General features: G+C 41.9%; 1 protein-coding gene across 7 annotated transcripts in view; it reads right to left on the reverse strand.

Annotated features, from left to right (window-relative positions):
• Cnih3 (cornichon family AMPA receptor auxiliary protein 3) overlaps nt 1-19,529 on the reverse strand; it is a 266,894-nt gene that overhangs the window by 213,559 nt on the left and 33,806 nt on the right. For 2 of the 7 annotated variants that reach the window (XM_048809307.1, XM_048809305.1), the window contains exon 1: nt 13,603-14,318. The exons of 4 other annotated variants lie outside the window; for them this stretch is intronic. The gene's annotated coding sequence lies outside the window, so the exon portion shown is untranslated. Of the gene's footprint in view, nt 1-6,075; nt 6,094-13,602; nt 14,319-19,529 lie in introns of those variants that run through there. One more of the 7 variants, XM_048809310.1, reaches the window with a different exon arrangement.

The raw sequence follows: 19,529 nt of genomic DNA on the forward strand, positions 1-19,529 counted from the left end.
TTCTCCCTTTGCCTCGCATCCTCCCACCCCTTTCCATATTCCTTCCTCTACTCTACTTGACTTCTTCTCACTTATCTATTTATTTATATTTAATTGGGTTTTTTACTTATACATAAATTTAAAGTTCCCTGTGGTATATTTATATATGCATATAACATCATTTTTTCAAGAATTTATTCCATATTGCCTCCCCTTTCCCATCCCTCCACTCTGCCCCTTGATCTATTTCTTCTACACAACTGATCTACCCTTTAGATCTAGTTTTTAAGTAAACTAATCATCCCTAAAATGGGCAAGAGATTTAAATTTCTTTTCTAAAAAGAAACTGGATTGAAGTAATAATGTAAGACAAGATGAATAAGGGCAGAACTGAAAACTTTTAAATTCCCAAGAAGACCCTTTGAAATATAGTTTTGCATATTCTGTTGGCAATGAAAAATCTAATCCTACCTGTAAACTGTGATTAAGTTATTAACTAATGACAGTAATAAAACCATTGCAATTAACAAGACATTTTAAAATACTGTTTACATTAGCTTTACCATGTCTTTTTGAGTTAATATCTAGGCATGTTTTATAATAAGTATAATACATAGGTACTATAATGGATGTATAAAATTATAAATAAATGAGTATACACCTGCTATGAGTGCATACTAACACTTTTCACTGCTAACAATGGGAAAATTGCATCAAAGCACTGTTCTAAACAATGCCACTTAGAAATAGCCTCAACCACCACCCAGAGTGTCCCACTCCTCCCAAGGACTTCTTAGCCTTTTGCCCTCAGCAACAGGCAAAAAAAAAAAAAAAAACAGAGTTGCTGTTTTAGTCAGCTTTTTTGCTGCTGTGACTAAAAGATCTGACCAGAACAATTTTAAAGGAGGAAAAGCTTATTTGAGGGCTCACTGTTGCAGAGGTCTTACTCCATAGAAAGCTAGCTCCATTCCTCGGGGCTGGAGGTAAGACCAAATATCATGGCAGAAGAGTATGAAAGAGGGAAGCAGCTCACATGGTGATCAGGAAGCAGAGAAAGAGAATCCATTCTCCATATACAAAAAATACCCCATAGCCACACACCCCCAGTTAACCACTTCCTCTGACCACACCCCATCTGCCTCCAGTTACCACTCAGTTAATCTCATCAGGGATTAATCAACTGATTAGGTTAAGGCTATGACTCAATTATTTCTCCTCTATACCTTCTTGTACTGTCTCACATGTGAGCTTTTGGGGAACACCTCACATCCAAACCATAACAGTTGGGGAGGCTGGCAAAGCCATCTTGAGCAAGAAGAATAAACCTTGAGGCATCACACTACTGACTTGTAGAAGGATGAAGCCATATCCCTAATCCTCACCATGTACAAAATCAACTTAAAATGGATTAAAGACTTAAATGTAAAACCCCAAATCTAAAACTACAAGAAGAAAACATAGGAGAAATGCTCTATGATATTGGACTGGGCAAGGGTTTTTTGCAGAACACCACAAAAATACAGGCAACAAAAGCAAACAGAGACAAATGGAGCCAAGCACCATAGCACACACCTGTAATCCCAGCTATAATCCCAGTAATCAGGAGGCTGAGACAGGAAGATCACAAGTTCAAGGCCAGCCTCTGCAATTTAGAAGACCCCCAAGCAATTTAGCAAGACCCTGTCTTAAAATTTAAAAAATTAAAATGGATGCAGTTTGGTGATTAAGTACCCCTGAATTCAATTCCCAGTATCCACCCTTTCCTCCCAAAAAAGAGAGAGACAAACGGTATTGAATCACACTAAAAAGCTTTGCACAGCAGAGAAAACAACCAAGTGAGGAGGCAGTCTACAGAATGAGAGATAATATTTGCAAACTATTCATCCAACAAGGGATTAATGTCAGAACATATAAAAAACTCAAAAATCCAATTAAAAAGTCGGCAAATTATCTGAATAAACATTTCTCGAACGAAGACATGCAAATTGCCAACAAACATGAAAAAATGTAAAAACATCACTAATCATCAGGAAAATGCAAATCAAATCCACAATGCAGTTTTATTTCACCCAGTTAGAATGGTTATAATAAAACTGACATGCCAGGCATGATAGTGCACATCTATAATCCCAGCAACTCAGGAGGCTGAGGTGGGAGAGGAGGACTTAGGGAGACACTCAGCAATTTAGCAGGATCCTGTCTCAAAATAAAACTAAAAAGATAGAGCATGAATCTCCAGGATATATAAAGAACTCAAAAAACTTAACACTAAAAAACCAAATAACCCAATCAATAAATGGGCTAAGAAACTGAATAGACACTTTACAGAAGTAGTACACTTGATCAACAAATATATTTTTAACAGTTCAACATCTTTAGGAATTAGAGAAATGCAAATCAAAACTACTCTAAGATTTCATCTCACCCAGTCAGAATGGCAATTATCAAGAATACAAACAACAATAAATGTTGATGAGGATGTGGGAGAAAAGGTACACTCATACATGCAAATTGGTGCAACCATTATGGAAAGTGCTATGGAGATTCCTTAGAAAACTTGGAATGGAATACCATTTGACCCAGCTATCCCACTTCTCAGTTTAAAATCAGCATACTACAGTGACACAGCCACATCAATGATTATAGCAGCTCAATTCACAATAGCTAAATTATGGAACCATCCTAGATGCCCTTTAACAGATGAATGGATTAAAAATGTGGTATACATACATATGATAGAATATTATTCAGTCTTAAAGAAGAATGAAATTATGGCATTTGCCGGTAAATGAATGGAGCTGGAGGACATCATGCTAAGCAAAATAAGCCAATCCCAAAAAACCAAAATGAATGTTTTCTCTGATATGCAGAATGTTTTCTCTGATATGATTCACAATGGAGGGGTGGCAAGGGAAGAATAGAGTTACATTAGATTAGGCAGAAGGGAGTGAATGGAGGGGAGGAGGTATGGGGGTAGGAAGGAGAGTAGAATCAATCAGACATTATTACTCTATGTATATATACAACTATACAACTGGTTTGATTCTATATCATGTACAACCAGAAGAATGAGAAAGTATACTCCACTATATATGTCAAAGTACATTCTACTGGTGGCAGCAGTAGCAGTGGCAGCAGAGGCAGCGTGGCTGGTGAGCAGTGGGCTGTGGTGTTGGCCATTTGGGGCTGAGGAGGGTGAGAGGGGCAGAAACCGAGGCCCTGGGAGAGGGGAGCGGGGCGGGCAGGTGGCCCATGTCTTCGTAGGCAGCCCAACATGCCCCGCAGCTGTAGCTGCACCACCTGATTCCCGCTATCCCTGGACCTGTGCCTATCGGAGCGGCCAAGGCTGCGGGCCAGTCCCCCTGGCCATTCAGACCTTGCCCTCGGAGCGACCCCAAGTCCCGCCTCAGTTTCCCAGGTTGGCGGAGTTGTGCTGCTGGCCATGGCAGCTCCACTTTGCTGTGTGCCATGCACTTAACTTGTGCACTTTCATGCTCGAACTGCACAGAGAGGTGCAGCGCCCTGCCCAAAGTCACACTGCTGGGACATGGTGGGATGGGCTTCCAACACCTGCTCGGGCCTGCACCCCTTCCTTTCCTCCAGTCCTTCTCCCAGTGGGGCTCGCAGCTGGTTCCCTTGGGTCCTGGTGGGGCTACCAAGGGTGTGTCTGGGACCCACTCTGAAATTGGGTGCAGCATAGTAAGTGAGTTCGTTGGGACAGGCTTTTTCTATGCCTTTTGTCTGATTCCTGGAAGGTCTTCCACCCCTAAACTATCTATTGGCCCTGTGTGAGAAGGCAGAGGTGGACTTAGAGTGACCTTTGTACGCCAGGGGTGGGGTCACTAGCCCAAGGAAAGTGGAATACTGGAGCCCAAGGCTTGCCTCAGGCAAAGGAAAGTTTGATTCCCCTTGAAGCACTCGATTCCAGTCTGGAACAGTTGGTTGTCAACCACAGAACCAAGGCTCCTCTCCTTGGTGTTGAATGTTTATCAAGCCCACTGCTGCGCTACTAAGCAGTGAGGTTCGCAAATAACAGAAGCTGCCTACACACATAAGTGAAAGTGGGTGTGATACTTTCACTTACATGTAGAAGAGAAATAAAGGGAGAACAATTTAAAAAAAAAGTACATTCTACTGTCATGTATAACTAATTAAAACAAATTTTTTAAAAATTAAAGAACTGGGAGTAGCTCAACGGTAAAGCAACCCTGGGTTCAATCCCCAGTACCAAAAAAAAAAAAAAGACAAACACTGGTAAGGATGTAGAGATAGCAGAACACTTACACACTGTTAGCAAGGATGTAAAGTATTACAGGCACTATGGAAAACAGTGTGGAGCTTCCTCAAAAAATTAAAAATAGAACCACTATATGATATAGCAATCCCACTACAGATATATAACCAAAGGAAATGAAATCAGTATATCAAGAAGATACCTGTACTCCAATGTTTACTGTGGGACTATTCGCAATAGCCATGATATGAAATCAACTGAGGTGAATGAATAAAGAAAAGTGGCATTCCACATACCACAATGGAATACTATTCACACAGAACACAATGGAATAGTATTCAAATGGAACACATACCACAATGGAATACTACTCAGCCACTAAAAGGATGAAATTCTGTCATTTATGGCAACATGGATGGACCTGGAAATATAATGTTAAGTAAAATAAGCCAGGCCCAGAAAAATAAACACTGCATGATTTCACTTATATGTGGAAAGGCTAAAAAGGCTGAGCTCATAGAAGTAGAGAACAGAAGTGATTATCAGAGCCTGGGGAGGGAAGGGCAGGGACAGGGTGATGGAGAAATGTTGATTAATGGATAAAAAGTTTCAGCCAGATAGGATGAATACCTTCTGGTATTCTATTATACAGAACAATATTTATAATAATTAACAATATTGTATTGTTTAATTCAAAATAGCTACAAGAGAGGCTTTTGAGTGTTATCAAAAAGAAATGATAAGTGCTTGAGATGCTGGGTAAAGTAGATATCCTGAGTTCATCAATGCACAAGGTACAAATATAATGACACATCACAATGTGCTCTGTAAAGATGCACGTTTCTTACCTGTCCAAAAATAAAAGTTACTGCAAACACTGAAAAAAAAGGTGGGGGGAAGAGGAAGTCTATGTATTGATCACTTTACAACTTTGTCAAAGAAATATCCCAAAGGCCTACTGGCTTATCCAAACTATTTATCCCAGCTCAGGTCATGTGTCAAAGAGGAACATACACCTCTGCAACTCCCCACGACTTGAAAGAACTGAACTCACATCAATTATCTGGCATGGGTCCCACATGTGCAAAATAAAGGAATGATAGGAAGTAGTACCTAGGGGAGAACTTTGATTTAATGTAATTATTCATTTTGATATGTATTCAAAAATACTAATTGTCCATTTTTGTAGTGGTCTTTTTAAAATCAATTTATATAAGTTTTACAAGAGTGGATGTTAAAATACTAAGCAAATATAATATAGCTGGAGAGTAGACTTATATGCTAATACCTGGGAAGGGAGAATGTAAATGACCTTGGTTTAGGAAACCCTGGACTAGATGATCTTTATGTAATACCCAGGTCTGAAATTCCATCGTTATTATTCACTCATATGCAAATAAACTACTTACAGCAAATAATGTGTCTTTTAGACAAAAATGTTTCAGTTCAGTTTCATTTGGCCTATCTTGGTCTCTGGCCCCTGGTTAAAGATGAACACATGTACAAAGGTAAACAAGATAACTTTTTGTGAAGGTTTCTGCAGGCAAAGATTAGGGGACACAAGTGTTGTTTACTGTTTTCCTAAAGAATGCTCTCTGCTGTACCACTGTGGGGATTTAGAACTACTATAGAAAGAAAAGTCCAAATGCCAGGAAAGAGAGGTGTTGAGCCGACTAAGAACAGGAGCCTCAGGCCCAGCAGTTCACCCAGGCGCCTATTCCTGGCAGAACCATGAAGATTTGGTGCCCCCTGCTGTCCCTTCCCTGCCAGAGACAGACAATCCAACCCTGGAGGTCCAGGAAAGGCCATTGCAATTGAGATTTATAACAGTTGGGTGAGAACACATCTTGCAAAAAACATACCTATAACATCAATAGTGTATAATCCATGATTATCAAGAAAGCAAATCTTATGGTGTGGTTCCAGCAACTTGAAAAGACAGCAGAACCTGGAAGGGAAACTCAAACTCATCAGTGGCACTCTCCTTAGCTAGACCACCTCCTGTGTTCTCTGGGTTCACTGAGAATAGAATTAGCTTTTCTACAGGCCCCATGTGCATCCAAACTGAGGCTAGAAAGTAGGGTTAAGTCATTTTAAGCATTCCTTAAGAAATAAGTAGCAAACCACTACACAGAACTAGGAGGCATGGCGAATGACACAAAGGTATATAGGTTAGGGGCAGGATCCCTGCTCTCTGGGGCTTTCCATATAGTAAAAAAGAGATAAAATATAATAGTCAATAATATCCATTCCCATTATTGAGCCCACCCACTTTACTGGTAAACAACAGTGTTGTCAGCTAAAAACTGTCATATTACAGATGGGGAGACAGATGTTCAAAGAGGCCAAAAGTGGGAGAGGTAGGTCTCCAAAACTGGTCAGCTTGGCTCTGAACTCCATGCTGTGTTTACTCACATCATTCCATGGCTTGCTTCTATTATACATGGTGGGGGATGGGGGACACATTGAGACACACAACTGGAGAGGAAGAACATATGCCTATCGCAGTGGTCACCTCAGTTGATACAGGAAGATAAATGGGTCTGGAGGTTGAAAAGTAGGATGGAATGGGGGATAAACAAATGTTTTGTCTCTTTCCTTTTAAAAACTAACAAGGTTTAGACTGGGGCCATAAATCAGTGGCAGAGCTCTTGCCTAGCATGTGTGAGGCACTGGGTTTGATCCTTAGCACCACATAAAAAACTAAATAAATACAGGCATACGGTCCATTTGCAATAATTTTTTTTTTTTTAAACTAACAAAGTTTGGGGTTGGGTTATAGCTCAGCAGTAGCAGCGTTCTTGCCTTGCACATGTGAGGCACTTTGTTCCACCCTCAGTACCACATAAAAATAAATGCAATAAATAAAGATATTTAAAAAAACAATTCTTGAAAAACAAAACTAACAAGGTTTAAAAGCCCACATATACCTTCTATTGCTGGTATGTTGTAGATAAAAATATTTTAAGGGATAGGGGTGTAGCTCAGTAGTAGAGTGCTCAGAGTGCTTGCCTAGCATGTATAAGGCCCTGGGTTTGATCCCCACCCCCTCCCTCCACACACACACAGACACAAATTAAGGCTAATAAAAACCATTATTTGTGGGAAATATAATATTATTCATTTAAATTGATGGGTACATGGATCTTCATTATTTTATTCTCTGGATCGCTACATATTTTAAAATTTTTTTTCCTAGATCATATTTTAAAGAAGGAAATGAGTATCTTCCAAGGATCCAAATATGAAATCATGAAAAACAGTCTACCCACTTGGTGATTACATAGGAATCTGACTCTGAACACAGGTTCAAGCCATCAGAATATGCAGCTATTTACATAGGGGCTTTCATCTGGGGACTTCTGAGCACTTCAAGAGCACAAATTAATTGCACCTCCTGTCACCTCCGAAAAGATGGAGGACTATTTTATAAATTGTTGTAAGTAGAGTCTGGGGAAAATGAAGTGTCTTGTGAAACACATCACACCACAAGTTTTAGACTGAATTGGGACTGGAGCTTTAGAAACCTGACAAGCAGCCTCTGGCCTAACCACACTGTGACAGACTGTGACACGTCTTGATACAGAGGAAACCTTCACCATGCGCAATTCACGTGCATTTTCCCATGCTCTGTAATGTTCCAGGATTTTAAGGAGCAGCCCTCATAGAGAGGCCAGCCTCTCTTTCCTCACATTAAACTTCATCTGAAAATATCCTTCCATACATAAATAGGCATATTTTTCAGGGACAACCCAAACCACATCCTCTGGCTTTTTATTGTACATATCCAACCAAACTTTTTAAAGTGCTGGGCCTAAGGTAAAGTGAAACAACCATCCTTTCCTTTTCCTCCTTTCCCTTCTCTCAGGAAACAAAGCCAGGAAGGAACAGGACACCCTGTGAGTATGAGGCCTCCACTTCAGGGGAGGCCAAGTCCACGCAGACAGAGACCACTTGTTCCAGAATCCCCTTTGGGAGTGTCAGTAAACTCTGATTGTGAGATCGTAGGACCAAGTTCCTCTTCCAATTCTCTTACTTGCCGACCTGATCTCCATGGCATCAAGGTCAAGGACTGGCCGCAACATTAATAAGTTTTGGTTCTTGGCGTCTCTCACCTCAATTCTTAGTCTTTCAATTATCTTTCATGACTCCTGACTATTGACAATTGTCATTCTAAAACACAAATCTGACTACTTTGCCCCCACTGAAACCCTGTGCCATGCCACTGAGAATGAAATCCAAGCTCCTTTGCTTGCATCTTGGCTCCCAGTTGCTTCCCCTCCAGTCTCTCCTCCCTCACTCTGCCTTAGTCCATTTTCTGCTACTAATAATACAATAAGATAGACTTGGTAAGTTATAAAGAAAAGAGGTTTATTTTGGCACATGGTTCTAGTCCAAAGTGGAAGAGCTGCATCTGGTGGCTTGCTGGCAGAGTCCAAAGGCAGCACAGGGCATCACAGAGAAAGTCACAGGGAGCACTCAAGAGACCTAACAAAACTGGTTTTTATGGTAGACCCTCTGGAGATAATCCATCAACTCATTAATCTGCATGAGCAGTTCAATCCATTCATGAGGTAAAGCATCTCTGAAAGGTTCTATGTAGTCCCATCTCTTAATATCTCATAATAGAAATTAAATTTCAACTTGAGTTTCATAGGGAACAAACCATACTGAAACCATGGCATGAGGGCAGTTACTAGCAGGGCATCCAGAGTCAGTCAAGAGCGGTGTCTAGAGTTCTGTTTTCAGGCTTACAAGGCAGGATGAGAAGCATGGGCAAGTAGCAACACCAAGAAAGTTCCAAACCACAAGGAACTCGTGTGAATGGAACTAGAAAAGCAAGGACTAATGCCCAGAAGCAAGGACTAAAGCGGCAGAAGTGACTTCCTCAATGGTTCCTGTGGCAGACAGGAGAGATGCCACCTCCTTCTCAGGTCCCTTTCCCAGGTGGGGTGGCCAGGACTTCCCTGGGGTTGCCATTGGAAGATACCAACACAGCTTATGGAAGCTGAGGATGGAAGCACTTTTCAGGACTGCTGTTAGGCCCATCACCATCCCCAGCAGACCAGGCTAAGGCCCTGTCATGCCTCAAGCACTCTGAGACTTTCAGGGGAGGGCAGCACAGGAAGGACCAGAGCCTGAGCACAAGTCTCAATGTGACAGACCTGGCACTGCACACTTATGAGTCTGGATCCATCTTGTGGCAAGAGGATTTGAGGATTCATCCATGGATCTCCCCTGGGAAGGATCTTGATCAGACTGGGGGTTATGAAAAGACCACACTGGCAGCTATTTGGGGTCAGGATTACTTGGGAGAGAAAAACAAGCACCAGAGGAAAAAGTGGCAAGAGCTTGAACTGGGGAAGGGAAGGCTGAGTGATGGTGGGGGGCAGTGTTGTGTGGAGTTTTTGAGTGTTCCTGATGAGGACTGACCATATGTGAAGTGGAAGGAAATGTGGAGCTGAAACAGACAGGAAACAGGGGAAAATAGCCCATAAATATTCACTGGGGCTTTCATTTACTATAAGGTTTGCCCAGGAGTAGACAATATGGACTATTTTTCGTCTTTGAGTATCTAACACATCTTACCTCCAACTTTTGCTCAAATGACTAGTTCCATTACTAGCTGTACATTACTATATCATCTTCCAACCCCCCAGGGTCTAACACTGTACCTCACATATAACAGGTGTTTAATAAATAAGGTCTCATTGGCTAGAATTCAGGAATATAAATACATATATAATTATAACTAAGCATATATGATTAGTGGGAGAATTTAAACCATATTTTGGAAGATGTTGAATTAAGGATAAGTAACGAGGAGTCACTCAAAGTTTTATAGGAAGGAGGGTAATCTGAGAGGTATGCTTAGGAAAACTAAACTGGCCAAGATTAAATAATGAGTAGGGCTGGGGTTTTAGCTCTGTGGTAGAGCACTTGCCTAGCACATGTGAGGCACTGGATTCGATCCTCAGCATCACATAAAAATAAATAAATAAAATAAAGGTATGTGTCCATCTACAACTAAAAAAAAAAAAGTTATAAAAAAGATTGGATTTAAAAAAGATTGGATTAGGGGCTGGGGTTGTGGCTCAGTGGTAGAGCGCTTGCCTAGCACATGCAAGGCCCTGGATTTGATCCTCAGCACCACATAAAAATAAATAAATAAAGATATTGTGTCCAACAAAAAATAAATATTTTTTTAAAAAAGACTGGATTAAAGCAGAAAAGAACTAGAAACAAGATCAGCAGAAAACTATAGATGTTTTATCATGAGAATTCCTACACAGAGCATAACTAATAGTGGATGGCCCCATTCTGTAGACTAGAGCTAAGCCTCTGACCATTAAGTTAAAAATACATCTCAGGAATTCCAATCAAGACAGATACAAATACAATATAAACTCCAACTTTGCTAGTTCAAATGTTTCTGTCTTTGCTGGAAAAGCCTACTCTCACAAATGCCAGGAGTATTTACAACTCTCCCAAGATTGAGCCTCTGCCATATTGTGAATTTGAAGAGGCCCACATGTGGCTTTAATGACTGCTGTCCAAAAAAAAAAAAAATGTATCTGGAAAACTGGAGAGAAAGGAAGGTTTGTGTTTAAGGGGAAAGAGAAAAGGGATATGTTTTATCTCAAACTATTTAGCTTCTATTATATAAATTTCTCCATGGCCAAACACATTACAGGCCCAGATTCTCACAAAGCTTACATATACCAGAAAATAGGTCCCTAAATGAAAATGCCTTTCATTCATTGCTTGGGTATGGCATATGGCCTTCTCCTGATATTCAGGAAAATGAAGTTTGCTTTTGGAGAAGAAAGCCATGAGGAATTGTCCAGGATATACAGAAAGGCTTAACCCCTCACAGGCAGGCATCAAATGTGTTTATGAACTATAAACAGCATTCCTAAATAGAGACCTGTCTTCTTCGTCTTCAGATTCCACAGTGCATGGAGAGTAATTGCGTCTAAATGTGAACATATGTATGACCAGATTAATGAGAATCTCAACTCTTGAGATATAAACATAAACTAGTTTCTCACAATGGTAAGCCTAGGGCATTTCTATAAGAATTCAACCATGTCAAAAAAACACCAGGAACCCCTTTGCTGATACCCTGTTGACAGAGCAGGGACAGGATGAGTTTGGGAGTTCAGACTACATTATATTCAAAATATCTTTTAGTTAAACCATGGACCAGAGTTGACAACTCAGTCTACAGTATATATCAGAAAGATCACATATGTATTTGACAAACACTTAAATAGAACTTATTATAGTCTATGCACTATATTAGTCACCCTAAAAATATTAACTCATTTAATGTAATGCTCATAACAAACAAGATAGGTACTAATATCGTCCTCCACAGAAGATTGAGCCACAATGCGGATAGTTGTTCTGCCCAGGATCACATTGCTATTAAGTGACAGAGTCAAGATTTGAACCTGATCTATCTGGCTCCAAATGCATCTTCTCAACAACACCTGGTTTTACACATACCTGTTTTCTGGGTCCTATAACAATTCTTTATTTGGTTTGTTCTATCTGAAAGGATATATGCTTGATATGTTTCTAAGAACTGGTGTTTTCCTTCTTTTATGAGTAAGAGTACTTCTCATTTCTCCCTAGTTCAATGCTGGGCATAGTCTGATGCTTAATTCCTGTAAAATTCCAGTTTAGAAAAGGATCTAATGTAAAAATAGCAAATTTCATTTCCCAAGTATAGCTGCTAGACACGGGCTTGCTTGCTCCCCTTCTAATCTCAGTTACCCAAAAAGGCTAAATCAGGTTTAACTAGGGACAATGTGATCTCCATCTCATTTGTCCCCCCGACTTGCAAAGGCCTGGTAAAATGTAGACTGTACCCTGGTCCGCTGAGCAGCACAGTAGACAGCTGTCAGCAGGTCCTCTGTTACTGGGGCCAAGAGGAGGGTATTACAGAACAGAGCTCTGCTGCCTGACAGAGTAGAGGCCAGGACTGATGGGGGAAGGAGGGAAGACAGTAAAGACAGAATGTGCTAGCTTCATCACTTTGCCTGAAGTCTTTTACATTCCACTGTTCTTGGACAAAGAGGAGTGACTAGTGAGCACATAGCGTGTGGCGAGTGGGAATGTGGTCCCTATCTGGTGACTCACACCAACACCACTTCACAGCAAATTTTTTGGCTTCTTTTAACATCAGCTGCCTTTATTACAAAGAAATTTCATTCTCAAGAAATTCATTAGTCCCAAAAGATTCATTTCCAAAAGATCATTATATTTCAAAATTCTTGAAGTAGAGATTCCTTAAAATAAAGAAACTGCCTGTAGATCTTAGGCTCAAATTTTCCAACTGGGGGAGAGGGAAGGAGTGTACTTTCAAAGTGGCAAATGAGATTAAGCCTTTAAACCAATCCTTTCAAGAGAAATAACCAACTTTGAGTGCAATAGATCATAGGGATCAAAGAACTACTTTGAGTTAAAGCTTTGGCATGTTCAAAGTACTTTGCACCTCCAGATTTTTTTTTGTCATCATCAATTTTATATTTACCAAGGATTTATATAGTTTCAGTATAAATAGTAAATAAAGTTGAAGTTCAGAATCTGTTCTGCAAAGACAGTGTGACTGAAAGGCACAAACAATGTAAATAAGATAATAAAATCTTAGAGTCAAATCAAGATGAGTTAGAATCCCAACTCTGGCAGCTGGGTAATCCTGGTCAAGTTAATATCTTTAAGTCTGAGTTTTCTCATTGATAAAATGAGGATAATAATACCTGCCACAGGGATTTAATTTTCTTGTGAATGTTAAAAGAGATAACATATAAAAGTGGCCAGCACCATGTACAGCAAATAATCTATAAATATTAGTTCTCTTCCCTGTGAAAATAAAGGGAAGCAATATGCCATTACTGTGAAGAAAGAACCTGCAAATTTTCAGACAACAAAAATGGAGAGATGGGTGTACTCAAGATATTTACTGAGTATTCAATACCTCTACACCACAATTCATGATGTGGTAAGAGAAGACATGCTAAGGATTGAACCCAGGGGTGCTCTACTCTTGAGCTACAACCCTATTTTGAGACAGGGTCTCCCTAAGTTGCTAAGACTGGTCTCAAACTTGTGGTCCTCCTGCCTCAGCCTCCAGAGTTGCTAGGATTACAGGCACCTAGCTGCATAACCCATCTCTAAAGAGTTTACACTCAAGACAGAGACCAATGTTAATATTAAACACTTGGTGGCACAAAGACCATACTGAACCTTCACGGTGCACTTACAATGTGCCTAGCATCATGTTGACCCTCTTTCTAAACAGGGTCTCACCAGATCCTCCTAGCAACCCAGAGAGGTACTTATTTCCCATTTTAAGAACAAACTGAGGTTAAGTTACTTACCTAATGTCAGAGAGCCCATATTTGAGCTTTAGACTCAAATAGTCTGAATGCATCCATTGGCATTTGAGGCCTAATTGCAACTGTCATAGGAGAACTCAGAGAAAGGATAAGGTGGGGTTTGACTAGTGACACAGCCTGTACTTCCTGGAGAACTGGGCTCTAAAGAAAAAATGGTATTTATACCTGCAAAGGGGAAGGGAGAGGAAACAGTGAGTAAATCACAAGAACAGCCTCCTGTTGCAGCTTGCAAAGGACAGCAAAAGAAAGGGGCACTTTCTCTCAGTGGGGAGAGGAAACTGGGGAGAAATCCTCTTACAAACTGTTGCTTGAAGCCCAGAATTTCAACAGGTCTGCATTCAAGTGACGTTATATGTTTGAAAAAAAAAAAAAAATCACAAACACCATAGTTTACAAAATGCTTGCACAAAATTGTCCCATTTGATGATGATGACAGGTAACATTTGTTGAGCAATTTATAATAAAGGGGGCACTGCAGAGAGTTCACTGCAGCCTCAACAGGGCCAATGAGGAAGGTTCTATTACTGTCCCGCCCAGATGAGAAAACAGAGGCCAAGGTCAGCTAACATGTGGCAACAGTAGGATATGAGCCCAGAAATAAATTGGGAGGGTATCTATCTTAACCATACAATCCTCAAAACAACCTATGTAAGTAAGCAGGGCAAGTATTATTCCATTTTCAAATGAAGAATGGAGTCTCAAAGAGAACAAGGGAACTTGGTGTCCTCCCCCCCACACTCGCCCCCCCCCCACTCAACCAGGCTTTGTGACACCTCGTCCCCCCCCACCCCAACCGCTGGGTGTCTGCTGGGTGTCTTCCCAGACCTGAGGGGGTCTCGGACTCAGCCCTAAAGGTTGCTGCAGGGAGAGGCCTGTGGCTGCTCGGTGGCTGGCACGCCCGCAGCCGCCTTGCCAGCGGTCTGGGTCGGGCTTCCTGTCTATCTACCTCGCTGCAGCTGTGTTTTCAATAGGGAGAGTTGCCTGCCCGCCTCTCCTGGGGGAGGACCGCAAGCCAACTCCCCTTACTAAACACCAGGCGGTCCAGTGCGGTCGCCAGGGTTGTGTGAGGATAAGATTAGAGGGGGACCCGCCCCTGCGCGGGGTTGTGTGCTGGGCAACCTCCCGTGTGACTCGGGCTTCCTGAGGGCGTCACCTCGACTCTGGGAGAGCCCGGGGGCAGCAGCAATAGCCTTGCCTTGCAGGGCACGCAAGGCTGCCTGGGTGTGGGGGGTGGGGCCTGAGACAGGCTGCAGAGTCCTGGCCACATTGGGGTTAAAATAGAAGGAGGAAGGAAATGAAAAGGAGGACGCTGACAAGACACAAAGGGAATGATGAAAGAAACAGGAAGGGAAAGGCAGAGGAATCGAGGGCCAAAAGATCAACACGGGAGGAAGAGGCTGAAGATGCTTCAGGTCCTGGATTTCAAGCAAGTGTGAAACCCATGCCTCACAGTCTGCTTAACAAATATGGATTTTAATGACCCAAAATTAGACGCACATTTTAGTACATTGTGTTCTAAGTAGTGTATTGGATTTTAATACGGAATGAAGGAAACGTCTTTTCCTACCCTCCTCCCAAAAGGGTGGTGACCTCATCCTTGCAGTCTCCCAGGTTCCCCGCCCCCCTCTCCCCCAGGCAGAGCTGTTTGCCCTCCCCTGACTGTGAGGCTGGCACCCAGCTGTGCCTTCTCTCCTCCCTCCCCCAGCCCCGGTCCCTATTCCAGTACCTGAGCCTGTATTCCACCCCCTGTAAAACCACATATTTTCATCATACATCTTACCCTTCCCTCCACCTTTTATGTCTCCCTGGCTCTGTTCCTGCCATTGGTATGTTTTAAATGCACCACTTCCTTTCAGTGGTTAGAGAAGGGATAAAAAGCTTTCCTTTATGTTTGCTAGTGTTTCAATTGCTTCTGAAAAACCCAGTGGTAAAGACTATGAAAAGGGGACAGTCTTTTCCAAGGAATTGTTTATGTAGAGTTTAGTAGGGAAAGTAAACAGGGATGGCTCAGTATTTATGGGCTCCATACACCTGCCTCACTCCAGCCCAGCCCCACCACTAACTCTTTCCATTGGAATGTCAACCCACCTCCCTCAAGCTGGGCAAGTTAGGCCAGGGCAAGGTTAAGGAGACCAGCAGGAAAGCTTTTCCTTCTGTTCCCCTAAGCCAGGAGAGGCCTTGGAGCAACCAAAGTGAGGTCTGGCTATGAAGAAATGGGCTAGCCTCCATATAAGAGGCTCTCAAACCCTGCTTCACAGCTGTGCCTCTCAGGAGACTCAGGCTTCCTGCTCTGCAAGCTGCCCTCTTTTCTTTCCTCCATGTGGTCCAACTGCAGATTCTATAAGGACACTCTCCACAACCAGCTACATTCTCAGGGGTAATTTCTGCCCGCTGTCTTACACCACTTATTTTATCCTAGCAGATGTATACTTGTTTTCATTTTTTGATTCCCTCATTTTCTGAGGACTCCCCAAGAAACCAAAGCCCTCAATCCCGAGCACCATTCTTGGCAGCTCTCCAGGATTCTGCAATTGCTATCCTAAGGGAAGCCTTTTACTGCAAACCATCCTGAACAAGGAAGGCCCAAAGTCCCCACACTTCCTCCAATCTCTTGTGTAGAGAATCACCTCAAACAGGGACTCAATTCCCAGAAGAGTATGTGATCACAGAAAAGGCTCTGGATTAAACATTATAATATTTAAGAATATGAACTTTGGAGTTAAAAAAAAAAAAAAACCTAGGTTCAAGCCTCCATGCTACATCTGCTATCTATGTGACTTTGGGCAAGTCACATCACTCCAAACTCCAGGTTCCCTCATCTGAAAATTGGATGTAATCATAATATCTACCTTATAGTGCTCTTGCCAAGATTAAAAGAGATAAAATAAAATTATGTAGGAACTGGTGTTTTGTTTTTTGTTTTTTTCAATGCTGGGGATGGAACTGAAGGTATCACATGCTAGGCAAGTGCTCCACCACTGAGCCACATTCCCAGCCCTTGAGAGAAATTTTTAACAAAGTGCCTTTCACACAGTAAACTCTCAATAATGATTACTCATGACCATTTATGCAATACTCTCAAGGCCCTACAATAAACAAAGTATGAATTCCCCTACCTCAAAGAGTTTTTCTGTTCAATGGAGGAGGTAAACATATGAACAACCAGGGATAATGTTTAGCAGAATTATAATGTTTAGCAACACATGAGAAAGAATCTTGGTGTGCTTTAGGGAGTAGAGAGATGGAAGGAGGATTAATACTACCAGAAGAACAGAAGAGGTATTAGCAGTAAAAGTAGCCCAGGAACTAAGCTTTGAAGCCTGTGTAGGATTGTGATCAGCGGAAGCAGGTGGTACATCCCCAGAAGTAGGAGGAGGAAATGTGAAGTTGCAGCGCATGGAGTGAACAAATACTAGATGCTTTCCCAGGTCCCAGCCCTCCTTCCTCTTTGCTGTCAACCCCAGTGTCCATTTAGGTGTCTATTCAGTTCTGGTGAAACCTAAGGTAAAGGGAAAGCTTGCAGCAGGCCACCAGTCAGCACCTCCTTTCACAACGACCATGGGGATTGTTGATGCAGGGGTAGACACACATACATGTAATCACACTAAAGATCAGTAAGGAATGCTAAGGAAAGTCATTTTTTTCTTTAGAGGCACAAAAAAGTAGTGCAAAGCCCAAGAGCTGCATTGCAACCATTTTGGGACTATGTGAATCAGAAAAGAAAAAATGGGTCCTTCGGGAAATTTTCAGCTGCTAGATTAAGCTTTGCCTAAAGCCCACCTGACACTGGACTTTTTTTTTTAGTTGTAGATGGACACAATACCTTTATTTTATTTGTTTACTTTTATGTGGTACCTGGAATTGAACTCAGTGCCTCACGCATGCTAGGCAAGCACTCTTTTCACTGAGCCACAACTCTAGCCCTGAACTTTCTTTAATCTAGGAATAAATAAATCCCTGAATTATATAAGCCAGTAAGAACTCTGCTTTCCAATTTCTTCATATTTATAAAATGACCCAAAATCAGGTATAGCGGGAGTTGTGGAGAGATGTAAAAGATGTTGAAACTGGCAAGGGATTAGAGGGTTAAATCATGAAAGGTTCTCTTTGCCCCATGCTAAGGCACTGGACTTTATGTAGACAGTGGGAAGTCCCACTGGAAATTGTTGAGAAAGGGATAGCATGTTTGAACATGTTTTAGGAAATTAACTCTGAAAGCAGAATGAATGATAGACTGGAGGGAAGAGGATTTTTTTTTTTTTTTTTTTTGATTAGCAGTGTGTTTGGGGAAAGGTCATTTTATCAAATAACCCCACATGTCAACATAGCCTGGAATAAGCAGGCAGAGCTACTCCTCTGGCAACTACTTATCAGTACCAAGGCCTTCCCTTTGCCCCTAAGAGTTTACAGTACACAGCGGAGTCCAAATCCTAATACTGCAGAACCTCAGAAGGCTACCAAATGTCTTAGACATATCAAAGGACAGGAATTTTTAATTTTTTAAATTTTTTTATTTTTTGCCATACCAGAGATTGAACTCAGGGCTATCCCAACACTGAGCTACATTCCCCAGCCCTTTTTATTTTTTTATTTTGAGTCAGGGTCTCACTAAGTTGACTTCAAACTTGTGATCTTCTTGCCTCAGCTTCCTGAGTAGCTGGGATTAGAGGTGTTCACCATAGCACCTGACTCATTTTAAACTTTAGGACAAAGACAATTTTAATGTATGTTATTTTAACAACACTTTTAAAGGATGGGAGAATACACTACAAAACCACAAGCTATAAAAAGTGTCTCCACTTCTAAAAGTTTGTGAAGGTTGGTTAAATCATGGTGTCCCAGTACCTTTTCCTGGTGGGGTGCCAGTCATTGCGTGAGTTCCCAGCCTCTCAGCAGCTGCCAGTGGCAATAGCCTTTTAAAACCTGTGGGCAGTCAGGGACCTCTAGAGCTCACACACTCCATCCCTTAGATCTGCCAGAAGATATAAAATCCCCCAGCCCCACGCCAGAACAATATAAGCATCTTGTTTTCTCTCACTGCCTTCCTTCTGCCCTTGCGGCATACTGTTTCAGCATTCCCTTGGGTTGATAATGCCAGGGCAGCAAAGATTTCACACACACACACACACACACACACAACACCCCACATCTTCTCTGTACTATAGCTATTCCCATTCTGACTCATTCCCTAGTCTTTCCCACAGGTGGACTCCCACCTGCATTCCAAATCGCCTGTTTCATTTACATAATTCCAATAGCTTTCTTTGCCAGGTTCCTGTTTTTGTAAACTCCTGTACAGTCTTTTAGTTTCCTAAGAAACAAGAGCTCCAGCTCACAATCACCTTCTATCAACCTAGTCTCTCCGCATCGAAAATGACAGGGAAGTATCTGTCCAGTGGTTCCCCTTCTTATTTTAGAAATAGTAGCTTAAGACACACCCAGTGGTTTCCAATCCAGAGAGTTTCATATGTGCTTTTGACTTCACTGGTTACTGGCTTCCTGTTAACTGAAAGAAGTTTCGAGCTGAGTCAGAGAAGAGAACCAGACCCAGCGGTGATTCATTAGTGTTTCTAATGACTCCCTGCCACCAACACCACCATCACCACTTTCCACCACCACCACTGCTCCCTTTGCTGGAGGTGCCCTGACTTCCAAGATAGCCTAAGCCTGGGAGAGCGAGGATGTCACTGTCCTGGTTTTCTCATAAGGAATCAGCACCAGCAGTGAGCACAGTCTAGCTAGGGAGGCCTTGAATCTCGGTGACCTTGGAGATGCCCAGGAAAGTGCACTACTACAGGGTAACTTACTCTCTCCCCACCCTGCTTTTTGATAGGGCCTGAAGATTCCTCCCTCTGTTTTTTCTAGTCTTCCTGTAAGATACAAATATAGTTTAAAAGGGCCACTCAAAC

Source organism: Marmota marmota, unplaced genomic scaffold, assembly GCF_001458135.2.
Source record: "Marmota marmota marmota unplaced genomic scaffold, marMar, whole genome shotgun sequence".
NCBI lineage: Eukaryota > Metazoa > Chordata > Mammalia > Rodentia > Sciuridae > Marmota > Marmota marmota.